The sequence below is a fragment of the Ambystoma mexicanum genome, chromosome 9 (genome assembly GCF_040938575.1).
Source record: "Ambystoma mexicanum isolate Mex_15411 chromosome 9, UKY_AmexF1_1, whole genome shotgun sequence".
Taxonomy (NCBI): domain Eukaryota; kingdom Metazoa; phylum Chordata; class Amphibia; order Caudata; family Ambystomatidae; genus Ambystoma; species Ambystoma mexicanum.
Genome location: NC_090931.1, coordinates 1,492,310,860 through 1,492,326,464, shown reverse-complemented (window position 1 = coordinate 1,492,326,464; position 15,605 = coordinate 1,492,310,860). Strand labels below are relative to the sequence as shown.

The window sequence follows — 15,605 nt, the reverse complement described above, 5'->3', positions numbered from 1 at the left end:
CAATGTCGTACCTTTCGAAAGCAGGACCTAGGGACCTAGGGACAGGGCGGCACCTTCCATGCGCCAACAGGGCATTTGTATGGCCTTGGTAGCTGGCCGCCGGCGAATCCGCCTGCTGGCGGATGTTTTCAAATTTCTAGTTGCGAGGACACAAGCCTCGTTTCCATGCCGCGATGCGCCCGGCATGCGAAGGTCAGGCAAAGTGAACGGACACGGTCAGGCAGGCCGTGCTAGTTGGATGATGACTGCAGAGCTGCTATCAGCTGTAGCCCAAAGTGGGGGCTGTGGGGGAAATCAGCACATTGGATGTGGCATCCAGTGATCCTTACTGTGCTGCAGGATCGTGGAGAGTGCTCATTGCTGATGTGGCTCTGATGTTCTTCTCAGAGCACACCACGTGCTTGGTGCGACTTCGGGGGGAGGAAGGGCTCCTGCCCTCTTCCCTCAGTGTAGGAGATGGGATGTGGTGTTCTTCATGTTCTTTGAAGTGGGCACTCCAGTGATTTGCTGCCGTCCCGCGCTTCAAAGAACATTTCAGAATGTTTTAACAGCCTGCAGGCATATTACTTTCTCAATGTTCTTTGGAGCACAGTACTACATTCATTTGCTGCTGTCCCGCGTTTAAAAAAACATTTAGAAAGCCCTGGGCTGTGTTATTAGTGTGGGGCTCACACTGCCACAGCACTGATAACACTGCCTGTACGCATGGAAGTATCCAGCATTGCAAGAGTCGGGGGTGGCGGTGGGGGGGGAGGTAGTCCCGCTACTTTCCCCGCAAATGCAGTGTGCGCAAGTAGTCCTGCTACTTTCCCCGCAAATGCAGTGCGCGCAGTTCCATATGGTCAGATTCGCACCCACAAACCGCGGGTCAACCCCTGCCCCAATCTTCTTTTTTGGTCGGTTAACATTAGTGGTAGATGGCATTTTAACACAACAAAATTAAATAAAACTGCAGAATCATTACAGATGCAGGAAACTCATCCATTAGAGCTTTGTCTGGGCGCTCAGGGAAAAATGCATCCGAACCTCCTAATTTGCATATAGCTTGCACCAACAGAAATGACTTCTCAGAAAAGGGCATCGCAAGGAGCATCATCAGTCTTTGATACTTGGAGGCCCCATGGAAGTGACTTTAAAATAAGTTGCCATAGTTAAGCCAAGTGGCAAATAACTTTGTGGTGCAAAATACCGAAATTGCACTATTGTTAGTTATGGAGCAACTCTATAGTCAGTTTAAAAAAAAAATAACAGAATGATATATTAACATAAGCTCTGAAGTGAATCACAGAGCTGCAGAGAAGACACATTGTGATTAAAGTATCTGCCCAGGATCACACACTTTGGTTAAATGGTGAAAACGGGATGTGGACAATTTAAGCAACTGAGCACATCTTCCCAGGTTTAGTTGATATAGATAGTTAAGGTTTCTTTTTGAATTTCATGTGCTTAGATAATACTTTATTTATAGCAATGCTTTATTATTCCCATCCATTTGCTAGAAGTTGTGCCACACGGATATGTAAGTAATCGTGTATGACTGTATGTAATTCCTGCAATATGCAAGTTCTGCTTAGGATAAGATCCTAGGGACTGCAAAATAAATTCTGTACTTTGAGCAGCTTCCTCTGTATGAGGCCTGTATTAGTGGCTGTAGCTCTCAGTTTGAGAGTAATGTAATCATGACACTGCTCTTCTCTCATCTAGATTATTCTTATTTTGTTTGTCGTAGCCAAGATCATCAGCATACACATTGTTACGACATCCTAAATTATAGACTCTTCATCATCAATAGCAATTTCACAGTCCACATTGGGTGAACCTTTCCTTCGAGGCTTATGTTAGTTTAGTACTAAATGCTAGTACAAATGTGTGAATACCATTCAAATTCACATTAGTGGTAAGCCCTTTTTTAGATCTTTTTTTTCTACCATTATTCTTTAGCTGTTTATTGGTCATCTCAAACCGACCTTCTTAATTCACTATCAACAGCAATTTATCAGAGTGCAAAGATGTTATCCCTTTATTGTGGGTGAGCATTAACCTTCCATTTGTTCAGTTCTTTTTGATGTGTGTAGATCAATGATATTTGTTTTTTTTCCAATACTCATTGTTCAGGAAAATTGTGTATGGTCACTTGGTCCCGCCTCTGAGTTATAGATGTCATTACAGCAGAGTGCACTACTGAGCAAAATGTCATTCTCTTGCATTTAGAGAGGAGATGGAGATAGTAATTCAGAGAGTGAGAGAGACAGAGAATGTGAGTGACTGGAAGAGAAACCCTGGTGACATTGCGTCATCATCAAAACAGACCAAGAGTATCGCTTAGAACGTCTAGGGACATAAGGCCACAGTCTTTAGGTTTCTTTGTCAAGGATTAGGAAAGACTTAGCCAGTAGGAGTTCCTGTGCTTTAGAATACGCTGGGGAGGTGCTAGAGGGTATGGATGACTGGTCTAGGATGGATGGAGTGACAATTGTTAGAGCGGGCACCACTGTGTGAAATTCAAGAATTTATTAGCTTATATTCCGAATGTTATTTGGTGTGTACAAAAAACCTGAATTGCACTGTTTCAAGGAATATACGTACACAGACTGATGGCACCTCACCAGTGTTGGTAACACCTTCCTAGTGTTCGCTACTGCAAGGATGGAGGGAGCGCACATGGAGGTCGCCAAGGCTGTAGGGACGCCCTTAGATTCAAGCGTCCCAGACTTAATAATGCTCTATGAATCTACTTTCTTTGTCTTTGGATTATTGAGGCAATCTGTGACAGTGGGTCTAATTAAAGCATCCACCACGGTCTGGCTGCCATCCTGGGCCAGGGCACGATTTGCCTCTAAACAGACAAGACTCATCGCTTTGGTGGTGATGTGTACAATATCAAAGACAACTAACACAGCATAAACGTCGGAAGAATTTCCATACTGATTACAGATATGCTTGGTTTGTATGTAAAGTAAAGTAAAGGTGAGATACAAAGTGAGAAGTAATAAGGGTGGTAGGATAGCGTAGGGGTGGTTGCAAAGGTTTTATGGGGAGATGGGATGCAGGGGGAGTGAAAGTTTCTCAGAAAGATAGCAAATAAAAATGAAATATTGCCAAAATACAAATAAATAATTTGGCTCATTTTACAGAAAATAATATACAGAAAACATCTGACATCAACTTTTTTTGTCCCTCATATTCTCCCTCTTCTTCGATGCGAAGCCTCGGGGAATCAAGTCATGGGGTACATTTATTGGACAACTCATTTTCTTGAGTGGTTATTTCAAATAATGAGCTGGGGGTAGATCTCGGTCTTCAACTGTGGCTTTCCTCTGGAACAGCCTCCCTGCCACTCTGAAACTTGAGGAGAACCACCTCCGGTTCCGGAAGCACCTCAAGACCTTCCTCTTTGCTTCTGCCTTTGCCACCACTCTCCCCTGCTGATCTGTTTTCTCTCGGCACCATGCACCGGGCCTACCCTCTGGCTTCCGGGCCAGGTACCTGCTCACCCTGCCACTCTCCCGCACTGTCTATGTGGCCTCCCCTTGCACAGGGGTCTGTATCTGTAGCCATACAGTCCCCCCTCTTCCTTATGCATTTATTCTGACATACCTTGTCTGCTGCCTATACCCAGCACTTGCCACTTGCTGGCTGCACTACCACTGTGTGTTGCCTCAATATTTATTAATTATTATTATTATTATTATTATTATTATTATCTGTTTCCCCTTTGCTCCGCACTTACCATTCCTCCCCTCCTCCATGCACTTTTCCCCTCTCCCATGCACTTGCGCGTTCTCAATGTCACTGGACCTAGTAAGATCCTTGTACTGTTTCTCCCGTTCCCTCTCCCTTGCCTTGTCGCACCCTGAAACACTTGCATATGTGCGCGATACAAATAAAATATCATATCAAATCAAATAGTTTTCTCTTCGTAAATGCATGTGATACTCCAAGTGCTTTGCTGCCATCATTGCCTGTGCTGGCTAGGGCTGATGGGAGTTGTAGTTCAAAACATCTGGAGAGCCAAAGGTTGCAGACCCATTTTTTGTGCCTGCTACGTGAATATGGGGGTTTTCTGTGTTTTGGCTTTTTCCCAGTGGTGGCTAGAGAAGCGACAGAGCATAGTAAGGGAGTCCACACCAATCAAGAGGCTGTTTTGGGACAAGGGGGGAGGGTCACCCCGAGAAGATTTCTTGAAATAATGGGTTAAAATTGTGTGTTTTACAGTATACTCTGTGAAAAATGTAATAAAAAGCTCGAGTTACTGTTTTGTAGTGTAAGCCATTTCAAAAATCCCCAAACAGTACACAGCAGCATTTTCATGATGCCTTTGCCCATGACATATGCCAGTGTAAACAAGATGTTCATACTTGCTTTGCTCACATGTAGCCATGCTTTCTGCAACAATATATGCCAGTATTCCCACATAAGAAAATTCCCCTCGTGTTTCTTTTGCCCATAATACGAGTAATACAAGAAAACATGCACATGTTGGCTCTGCCAGTACATGCGATCATCCCCATGTGAGAACAGCATGGTCCCTTTCCTGCAGGAACTACTTTCAGGTGAAAGATAAAAGGTCACTCAAATATGGCATGAATGCCAGTGTTTCACGTGTAAACGGCAGCCCATTTGCCCCTGGGCATAGGTGAGCATGGCCAGTGGGGAGTGCGAATGTCGCTGCTTGCCTTTCGTCCTCGTTGCCTGCCTCTGAATAAGTGCTGCGTTTATTGCAGTTGGTATTTCCTGCGCGTGGAAAAGCCTTTGTTAGCAATCGATGCGTTGCACTTTGCTCTCTGCCATGTGTGATTTGAGGTGCGTTTGAAGGACTGTGGAAAGAGAATATGACTTGATGCCATTTTTTATTCTGGAAATTGCAAAAAAGGCAGTAGAAAAATGAAATCAAGCAAAAGGAGGGTTTTAATGTAATGCATTAGACTGTTTGGAGGTTTCAATCAAACAGATCACTACGAGGTGTGAAAAAGTCACACGTGAACCATAATGGGGTCTGGGAGGGACAGTCTTTAGGGGCTGGGGACTGCCATCCCTAAGGTCTGATCCCAGAGGCAGAATTGGGGAGAGCCTATAAATCACGCTCCCATTTCCAGAATGCTCATATGACCCAAATGTGTAAACCCAAGACATGTTGATGGAGCGGTCCACGAGCGAGGACCACATGTTAGTGAGAATCACTTTAAGGATGCATGCGCCCCATGAGAGGGACCGAGTCACTTTAAGGATGCATGCGCCCCATCAACGGGACCTAGTCACTTTAAGGATATATGGGCCCCATGAGCAGGACCGAGTCACTTTAAGGATGCATGCGCCCCGTGAGCGGGACCGAGTCACTTTAAAAATATATGCGCCCCATGAGCAGGACCGAGTCACTTTAAGGATGCATGTGCCCGATGAGCGGGACCGAGCCACTTTAAGGATGCATGTGCCCCATGAGCAGGACCGAGTCACTTTAAGGATGCATGTGCCCCATGAGCGGGACCGAGTCACTTTAAGGATGCATGTGCCCCATGATTGGGACTGAGTCACTTTAAGGATGAATGCGCCCCATCAACGGGACCTAGTCACTTTAAGGATATATGGGCCCCATGAGCAGGACCGAGTCACTTTAAGGATGCATGTGCCCCATGAGAGGGACAGAGTCACTTTAAGGATGCATGTGCCCCATGAGCAGGACCGAGTCACTTTAAGGATGCATGTGCCCCATGAGCGGGACCGAGTCACTTTAAGGATGCATGCGCTCCATCAACGGGACCTAGTCACTTTAAGGATATATGGGCCCCATGAGCAGGACCGAGTCACTTTAAGGATGCATGTGCCCCATGAGAGGGACAGAGTCACTTTAAGGATGCATGCGCTCCATCAACGGGACCTAGTCACTTTAAGGATATATGGGCCCCATGAGCAGGACCGAGTCACTTTAAGGATGCATGCGCCCCGTGAGCGGGACCGAGTCACTTTAAAGATATATGCGCCCCATGAGCAGGACCGAGTCACTTTAAGGATATATGGGCTCCATGAGCGGGACCGAGCCACTTTAAGGATGCATGTGCCCCATGAGCGGGACCGAGTCACTTTAAGGATGCATGTGCCCCATGAGCGGGACCGAGTCACTTTAAGGATATATGGGCCCCATGAGCAGGACCGAGTCACTTTAAGGATGCATGTACCCCATGAGCGGGACCAAGCCACTTTAAGGATGCATGTGCCCCATGAGCGGGACCGAGTCGCTTTAAGGATATATGCGCCCCATGAGCAGGACCGAGTCACTTTAAGGAGGCATACGCCCCATGAGAGGGACCTAATCACTTTAAGGATGCATGCGTCCCATCAACGGGACCGAGTCACTTTAAGGATGCATGCGCCCCATCAACAGGACCTAGTCACTTTAAGGATACATGCGCCCCATGAGCAGGACCGAGTCACTTTAAGGATGCATGTGCCCCATGAGAGGGACCGAGTCACTTTAAGGATATATGGGCCCCATGAGCAGGACCGAGTCACTTTAAGGATGCATGCGCCCCATCAACGGGACAGAGTCACTTTAAGGATGCATGCGCCCCATGAGCGGGACCGAGGAAGTTCTTGTTGACTTGGAGTTGAGAGCCACTCGGGATTGGGAAAACTACAGAGAAGGCAGCAGGGCTGGGAAGCCAACAATAGAGTACAGGGAAGCAATGGCAGAGGCTAGTGGACACTATGGCAGGGCTGCCAGAATCATGATGGGCGCGCCCATTCTTATCGGCTCAGTCCAAAGAGTGGTAGCACCAAGGGACACCTTTAATGCAATACTCGGCAAACCTGATCCACAGAAAAATCCAATCACAATAAACCAGTTACACACTCCCACTCGGACTGGACCCAGGTGAGCCCAGGTAAAGTCACTAATGTCCCAATTTCCCAATAGACCAGAGTATACCAAGGGGTGGGTCAGGACCAAAAGGGAAGGAGAAGATTTTACAAATGTTCCTTAGGGAAATGTGCATTCCTTGGGAACTCCTAAGGCTCCTCACTGTGACCCAGAAGGAAATGGAGGCAGTTGTAAGACACGGAAGTGGGGTCTATTGCACAGACCATATCTGTATCGGTGGGGGTGAAAGGGTTGCTAAGGCTGGGCTGTGTTTAGTCTAGATATGGATGCATTACAAGCCACCCTGGAAAATGTTCCCCCTAATGTTCTGTTGATCAAAGCCTGCAGGTAACCGCTTTATTAAGCACACAATGTTTTCTCAAAGAAAAAGATATGGGTAAGGGGGGGGTTATCCCTTGGCAGCCTCCCATTACATGCTCTGAGCTCTGCTTTGTTAAGGCAAGTGGATAAACGCAAGCGTGTTGGCATGAGGGGCTAGGGGGTAGTGTTGGCATGAAGGGGTAGGGTGTAGTGTTGGCATGAAGGGGTAGGGTGTAGTGTTGGCATGAGAGGGTAGGGGGTAGTGTCGGTTCTTCTCTTGGCCCTTTCAGATATTTAGGGTTTATTGGATTTCTGGTCTTTATGTTAAACTAGAACTTGTTAGTTTACTTATTCAGCTTTGTTCACTTGCTGGGTGTGCTTGCTTATATTTAGATGAGAGTTTCATTTACATTTCATTTAGTTGCAATTGTGTGGGGCGCTGTTAGCAATGGTTGCATGTAGGCAGCCTTAAAAGGATGTGGTTCTGAAGTCTGTGTGGAGTGGCATGCCTGGTGAGGGGACGTTGCAGACTGGGATGTGCTAGCACCCACCTCACCAGCACGGCTAGAGGGTGCTGTAGTCCTAAGGTCAGTGGTGAGGTCTGTGCATCTGGGTGACGCATGCGATTGGAAGATGCACAAGCCACCGGTCAGTGTGGATGTGCATGGCACTTGAGTCCTACGCACGCGCCTTACTTCTCTAACCCCTCTTGACTAACTTCCTGCAGAGGATGCACGCCACAGTGCACAGTCCTCCCCACCCAGGACCAGGCAGGCTGCGTAATAGGTGGGAACATCTTTATGCACGATGGAAATTGGCCAGGGACTCCTATGCATGCATTTCCTCCTGTACAATGCAAGCGCAGGCTGAGACTACTTCTCCAGATAAAATCACCCCCCGACCCCCCCCTTCTGCGTCCCTGCCAGTTCTCCTGGGTGACTCATGCAGATCCCCCGACTCAACAATCCCCATCTCATCCATACCCTGACTGGCCAGGATATCCATCGGACCATAGGTGTGATGTGCCCAGTCAGCAACATTGTGCAGGTCCTCTTCTGTGTAGCCTGCAGCAACTAATGCCTCCACCTTGTGCATTTGGAATATCACAACATTCTCACCCGACACATCTATGGCCCTACCTCATCTTCTGAAGTGCCCTCACCAATGGGCGTGCCTTGTCATCTAGCAAGCCCTCCACCACAAACCAGGCCTTACTCTCTGGCAAACGCCCTTTCACCGGGACTGCCTCTGTTTCCTCTACCATGCTATCTGCCGATAGCTCTGCCTCCACCTTCTGTCCAGAGCCAACAGCCTGCAATGGCGATGCCTCTTTTGCCACCTACTGCGACAGTGGATTTTTTGCCCACAAAACTACCAGCAAAAGTACAAAAGCACCCAAAACCCACTGCCGTGACTTGCGTGCCATCATCCTCAGAAGAGAAATTACTCTCTCGCACTTTGAGTTATCGTCTCCTGAGTAGGAAACAGCACTTTACCCTGCCCCATCGCTGTAATAAAATGCAAATAAAACAATTACAATGATAAAGACAATGAGCAGATAAAGGGTCAAAAAAGGAAGGGAAATTTGAATTGCTGGGGGAAAACTGGTGGAAAGTAACCTTTTGGAGGGGACAAAACGAAGTCTAAGGAGCACTAGAAACACTGTGTGGTGAGTTGTCCAAACTCCCCATTCTTGCATATGGGGGAAGCAAGCCACTAAGGAATCGGCTGGTCCATCCCTCACCAGCTAAGCCTCCCAGAGGGTCGAAGAGGGATACCGCATGCTCGCTGTCCCCCAGAGAAGAAGTATTTACCTAATCAAAATCACACTACCGAGTTCAATCCTAAAGGACTATAATGTGTTTACTGTGCACTGGTTTAGAATAAACCTTATACATAATTACAAAATGAATATCCCAATCACAGTCTTTAAAAGAAAAGGTTATACACATGTCAACACATACACACAAAGATGATTAACATAGAACATTTTTAAAATTCGTCTTTGCATTGCACAACAGCCTCTTATAATTGATGATCAATCTGTTAAGTACATTTTAATTAAAAAAAAAATATATTCTAGTTAGACATCTAATTACTGCTAGCGTGAGAGAAGCCCGATTCCCCCAGAATAAAATCAAAAATCAATGAATGATAGAGCTGTTTCGCTGCAAATAAATCTTCCAAAATAGTGTATACTAAAATTCTGTAACTTGGGGCAATATAGAAGAAAAAGCTTCAGCGGCTCTGTGTGCGCCAATATCTTGCAGAAGCTACATGTTGGCGCCATAAGGTCATAATTACCAGGTATCCCTACAACCTCTTGAAGGAATCACCCCAAATCTCTTCTCCACCTGGTCCAAACCACCATGGTCAATCTATCCAAAAAATGAGTCTTGTTTGGTACGCCAGTACACAGAGCAAAGTAACCACTTAACATGTAAGCGGTTTGTCACAAGTTATCCACAGGTAGTCCCCAAAATAGCAATCAGGTTCATATAGTTCACCTTAAAAGTCATTGATCACTCTGACAAATCCCTTCTTTGGAAGATATTGAAGGTCCATATATAAGAAACCTATTGGTGGATAAAGCAACTTTATGGACAATAGGAGCAAGTTCCATTTTACCCAAACTTGCTTAGGTAATAGACCCAGTTCGTATTACAGGACGCTAACCAGGACACAATTAGGAAGGGATAGCACGCTTCTCCACAGTAGTCCTTCACGTCTTACCAGTGTACCCCAATCCTCCAGCTGCAGAATCCCAAGGCCACATACAGTAGAGTACCTTCTCTTTAATACATTTGACGGACGGTACCATAGAAAATCGACCACACGTTGTATTAATTGTTTTCATCTGTGCAATGTATCAACATATTTTGTATCTCACTTTAAGCCGGTAAAATAGCTCCCCGGGTTGAGCGCTCGCTGCTGCGATCTGAGCGTGATCTGCAGGTCGCAGGTTTGAATCCCGGCAAGGCCAACTCAGCCTTTCATCCTTCCGAGGTCGATAAATGAGTACCAATTTCGGTTGGATGATATTGTATGCAAATATGTGCTCTGTAAAGCGCTTTGGATTAAGGTGCTATATAAATAACACATCATTATCATTATCAATTTCAGGAACACAGCTTCCTTATTTGGTTTCTTGAAAATAGAGTAACCTAGACAGGTTTGTCCTAAATGCCCAGTTCTCGATTATGTATCTTCCAGGAATATCGCAATGGTTTCCAAATAGAATCTAATGATTTCCGATTGAGACCTATCTAGTCCATATCAGCTTGTTATGCAAATGCTAGAAACCATACTAAGAGAAATCAGCACCACATGAGAACAGTGATGAGGGATGAAGCAACACGCGGAGGGGACATTTGGGAACAATGGACAATTCCTCGGGCTACTTAGGAAACAGTTCCACCAATCCCATACTTTACAAGGGCAATCAGCACCAGACCAATATAAAATGAGGGTGGGCGGGGGTTCGGACAACATTTCAGAGAGCAGGAGATTCAGCAAAAACAGGTGTTGTGTTTAGAAAGTAAGGAAGGAGGCAAGATAAGGGTTTGCTGAGCAGAGAAGGGCTGTCTTTGAACTTGCCAGGAGAGCATCTGGCAAAACCCACCGTTAGCCAGTTGGGATTACAGCCCTGATCCTGGCTAGCATCACGAAGTACAGAAGGGCAGGAGTACTGTTAGCCTGGTAGGGGCTGTGTACTGGGACGTCACAGGGGCCACGTACCAGACCCTGTGGAAAACACAAGAGACCAGAGGTGTATTGCTAGCCTGCTGACTAAAGCCATAGAACATGGATGGCAAGGAATGTTATAAACTTGTTAGGGGTCACAACCCCGAAGAGAAACCCGATCTGAGAAGCGAATACCAAAGCCTTTTGTGGCCTCTAATCGGGAATGGGAAATCAGAGCCCATTGTTGGCTCAGACCTGAGATGGTGAAACCAGAGCCTGTTGTAGACCGCAATTTGAGAAGGAGAATCCAAAGCCTTCTATAGGCTTATTTTTTAAGAAGTTGTCGCCAGAAGAAATGCTGGGGGGGGGGGGACTGAGAGGGCTGAGGGAGCTATAGCCCCGGTTCTTTTGGTTGTAGCCCCAGATAGAAGCTCAGGGGCTACAACCAAAACAATAGCTAGCCCCAAGTCCTGAGAGTACCGACATTAGTATAGCCCCAGATCGCTCACAGACCTAGCTACTTCCCTGCTTGTCGCAGCAGCAGTAAATGTAAAGCCTGGACAGACAGCAGGATGAACAGCACACGTCTCTCGCTCATCACCGAAGGATTCAGTCCTAACACACCTTGTATTGGAGTCTGCAGTGAAGCAGTGAACACCCACAAACAGATAATATATATGACCCCCTAAAGCATAGACTAACTGCCACCCCTTAAATAGGTTCTTTGGGGTATTAGAGGGCTCACTGTGTCATTAGTTTTCTAAGGACTTTGGGGTTCAATAGGAGTATAGCAGACCTTTATATTTACCACTGTTGGAATTTCTGCAAGTCTGCCCTATTCAGCGTTTACCACTCGCGGACGTTGTATTTCTGGAATACCCTGGTGGTAGTACATTAAAGAAATGTATGTACATTGAGTAGAGCGCTCGCTTTGACATCCGTCCAGAGCTTGGTAACACAGGTTCCAATCCTGGCTGGGCCAAACTCAGCCTTTCATCCTTTCGAGGTCGATAAATGAGCACCACACACCGTGGGTAATTATAAGCAGCGCTCAGATACCTGAGGGTTTGTAGCGCTATATAAATGTCAAATTATTATCTTCAATGGGATGGTGGAAATGGATAATATAGAGCATTACCTTACTATGATCCACTCTAATAAAGTGTTTTACTGTATTTAACAGAAGTTCTTGCCCTTCACTTCTGTGCAATAAAATAAAGTCAAATAATTTGGCATTTTTACTTTTAACGGTGAGGGGGGTACACGTAGGATGATTTTGGAAAGAATCCGTTGAAGGACTTGACCTCACGTGGTATTCCATACCATCAGAATCCAGTGGATGGTAATTACGGCAGTATTTTGCAAATACTGCAGACATTGTCATTACCACCAAACTCATAATGACTTCCGTAAACTATCATAACATTTACATTGTAGAACTTTTGTAAGGTATTTAAAATGTTCCATCAAGAGAAACGACCAAAGGACAAGCATTGGCTAGAGTAAAAGCTGGCGACTAAGCCCGGCCCACATAAAATAAGCTCGCCTCCTGTCAGCACTGCTTTACATGGGTGCTCTTTGTGTCAAGGGGTACTTCCGTTTCTCTCAAGTGCTCCCTTTTCCACTCTGTATGTATCTCTCATTTGCATCCCGACGCCCCATAAATGACTCTGCTCGCAACTCACGTTCGGACTTTGTTCCCCCGCACGTCTGTTCTCTCTAGTCTCCCTATTTTCTTTTGTATATTTACCCTGACTCCTTTAATTTCATTTTCAATTCTACATCTGTCCCTACCAGTCTTATTCCGGAAGCCCTGTTCTCGTCTCTTTCTCTGCTTCCCATCTGCCCTAATGGGTCTGCCTCCCTCCTTCTTTCCATGTCACCTCTGCTCCCTGTACTTCTATCTCTTCGCTCTCTCCCACTCTGTCTTCCTTGTCACCCCTTTCCTTCTTGCGCCTCCATTTCTCACACTTCCTCTTTCACCTCACTTTTTGGCTCCGGTTTCTGTTTTTCTTCTGTCGCCCATTCCCTCTGCTCTACCCGTCTCCTTTCCCATCTCTTCTGTCTCGCCAAAGATGGACCTTCCTGTGCCTCACACTTCGGTGCACTCTCATTTCTCATCTTCCACTCCCTCTTACCTAGGGTGACCAGATTTTAAAAATTAAAAACCAGGACAGGTCAAAGGAGAAGGGGGTTTAAGTGTTACTGTTTAAATAAACACATATTATAATTAAATTATCTGAAACTACCACTATCTTAAGTTGTAAAATCCAGCATTTCTTCTGTGTGCTAGGCTGTGCATTCCTGCCTGCCAGCTATGAAGACCTACTACCAAAAACCGGGACCACCGAGTTTTCCAATGGGAAAATAATCTGGTGAAAGGGGGCCAGAGCACCCAATTCCAGGACAGTCCCGGCAAAATCAGGACGTCTGGTCAGCCTACTCTTACCCTTCTTTACCATTCCAGTGCCCTCCACCTTGCACTCTAAGGGCGTAAGTAAGAGTTGGGCGCTAGTGGTAAAATATCTGTCATTTTTGAGGACAGATGTTTTCTCACTTTGCTAAAGTACGATTTTCATGCAATCGAAATAAGTGCTACAAAAAAAGACATTCGCGAGTGCAGTAATTATACCATACATTAATTTTAAAAATCCCTGTGCAGAATAACGTTTGGGTTCACAGGATGTATAATCTATTACGGATTTGCTGTAGTTCCTGTGGAAATACTGCAAAGACAAAGCTTGACATCTGGCCTAAATGCCTTCTCTGATTTTCTGCCCCATCTATTCTGTTTTCACCCCTCTCTACACTTTCTCATATCCCATCTCACAATCTCTCTCTCTCCAAGCCGGTAAGATAGTTCAGTGGGTCGAGCGCTCGCTGCTGCAATGTGTGGGTGTGACCTGCAGGTGTAGGTTCGAAACCTGGCAAGACTAACTCAGCCTTTCATCCTTCCCTACCAACTTCGGTTGGGTGATAGCGTGCATGTAAGTATATTCTTCTGCTACCATTCCCTGTCACACCCCCACAATTCACTCTACACCCTCTCTCCCCTGCCAATCAAACCCACACCCACCGCCCCTTCATTCCCCAGATGTCAACATTGTCGGCCACCTTCACCTCTGGGCACAGATACAAATGGCAGCTTGGGCACGGAAGACATCAACTCTCTCACCAGCAATGGCCGTCTCGGGGACAAAACCGCTCTCACCCGAGCCTCGGCCCTCGGCTGCAGCTGGAAGACAACAAAGAGTGGGCGGGGCCCTCCATACCGCTGCCTAGTGGGCGGGGCCCTCCATACCGCTGCCTAGTGGGCGGGGCCCTCTATCTCGCTGCCAAGTGGGCGGCACCCTCCATCTCGCTGCCTAGTGGGCGGGGCCCTCCATACCGCTGCCTAGTGGGCGGGGCCCTCTATCTCGCTGCCAAGTGGGCGGGACCCTCTATCTCGCTGCCTAGTGGGCGGGGCCCTCAATACCGCTGCAAAGTGGGCGGCGCCCGGCATCTCGCTGCCTAGTGGGCACCTCTCTGCCTAGTGGGCGTGGCCCTTCATTAGTGGGCGGGACTCTCTATCTCCCTGCCTAGGGTCCCCCCTCAGGCCTCCCCCATGTCTCTGCTTGGCGGTCGCTGTTGATGTGCAGCTGGGCCGCGGCTGTCACTGCGTATGTCCCGTGGGACTCACGCGGCGCCTGCTTTGCGCATGTGCCGTAGCGCGTGCACTATACTAAACGTCAGCAGATCCGCCAAGTAGGTGTGACGTCTTTGTCTCGTGCTGATAACAGTATTGCCCTCTAGCTGTGTACTGTGGTCATCGCAGTACACAGCGAGCGGGTCTGTCACTGGGTTCAGAGCGTGACCCTTCCCCTTGAAAAATACAACTAGGATAGCTGTGCCAACGTGGGGTATTTTCATTGTTTCAACTAAAGTTGGTGTGGGGGAAGAGGCCGACCGTGACTGACAAGGACAGACCATTACTACATTTTTCTCATGTGGTCATTTAGGGGTTCAGCTGTTCCACACAACACACCCGGCTACCAATGTACCTAACACAGAGCGTGTTCCTCCATAGGACCAGATTTCAGTAGGGTGCATGTGGTGCGCAGCCTTGCCAGATAATTGACAGTTATCACCGTAAGACAAAACGTGAATGATCAATGTGACTACATTCTGTCTTTCTCCATAAACAGCCCCCTGATGATCTTCACATCGGCCACGCACACACCCATTTTTTTCTCCAAAAAGTCTTCTCTGGGCAATGCGTATTATTTTTAGGAATCCACATTCTTATCATTTTATTTATCTGGTAAACCTTTAATCCAGGTAGGGAGATATAAAAGAATGTTGTACTACAAATAAAAGCGAATGTTTTAAAAATGTTCCCCATTCCTTATGCATGGTTTATAGTCATAATGTAGAAAAAAAAATGTCGACTTACAAAAATGTCGGAAAAAAATGTCGAAAACAATAATGTCGAAAACCTATATATATATATAATGAAAAGAGTCAATTTTTAGAAAAAAAAATGTCGAAAAAAAAATGTCAATTAGCACTATCAATGAATACATAAACAAGAAGAGTATCATTTACTAGGGGGTGTGGGGGGTCCCCCCATCCCCAACCCCCTCACCCAACACCCCCCCAGCCCCCCACCACCCTCAACACATTTTAATTATATATATATTTATTTATTCGAAAAATTTGAAAAAATTCAACATTATTTGTTTTCGACATTATTGTTTTCTAAATTTTT

The 15,605-nt window shown here is 46.4% G+C and overlaps 1 protein-coding gene across 4 annotated transcripts in view; it reads right to left on the bottom strand.

Annotated features, from left to right (window-relative positions):
• The window catches only part of LOC138489277 (zinc finger protein 84-like), a 42,370-nt gene extending 27,848 nt beyond the window's left edge, over positions 1–14,522 (bottom strand). For 2 of the 4 annotated variants that reach the window (XM_069616976.1, XM_069616977.1), the window contains exon 1: positions 13,979–14,522. The gene's annotated coding sequence lies outside the window, so the exon portion shown is untranslated. The remainder of the gene's footprint in view (positions 1–13,978) is intronic. The other 2 variants (XM_069616975.1, XM_069616974.1) reach the window with 1 other exon arrangement.
• Positions 14,523–15,605: the final 1,083 nt, after the last annotated feature.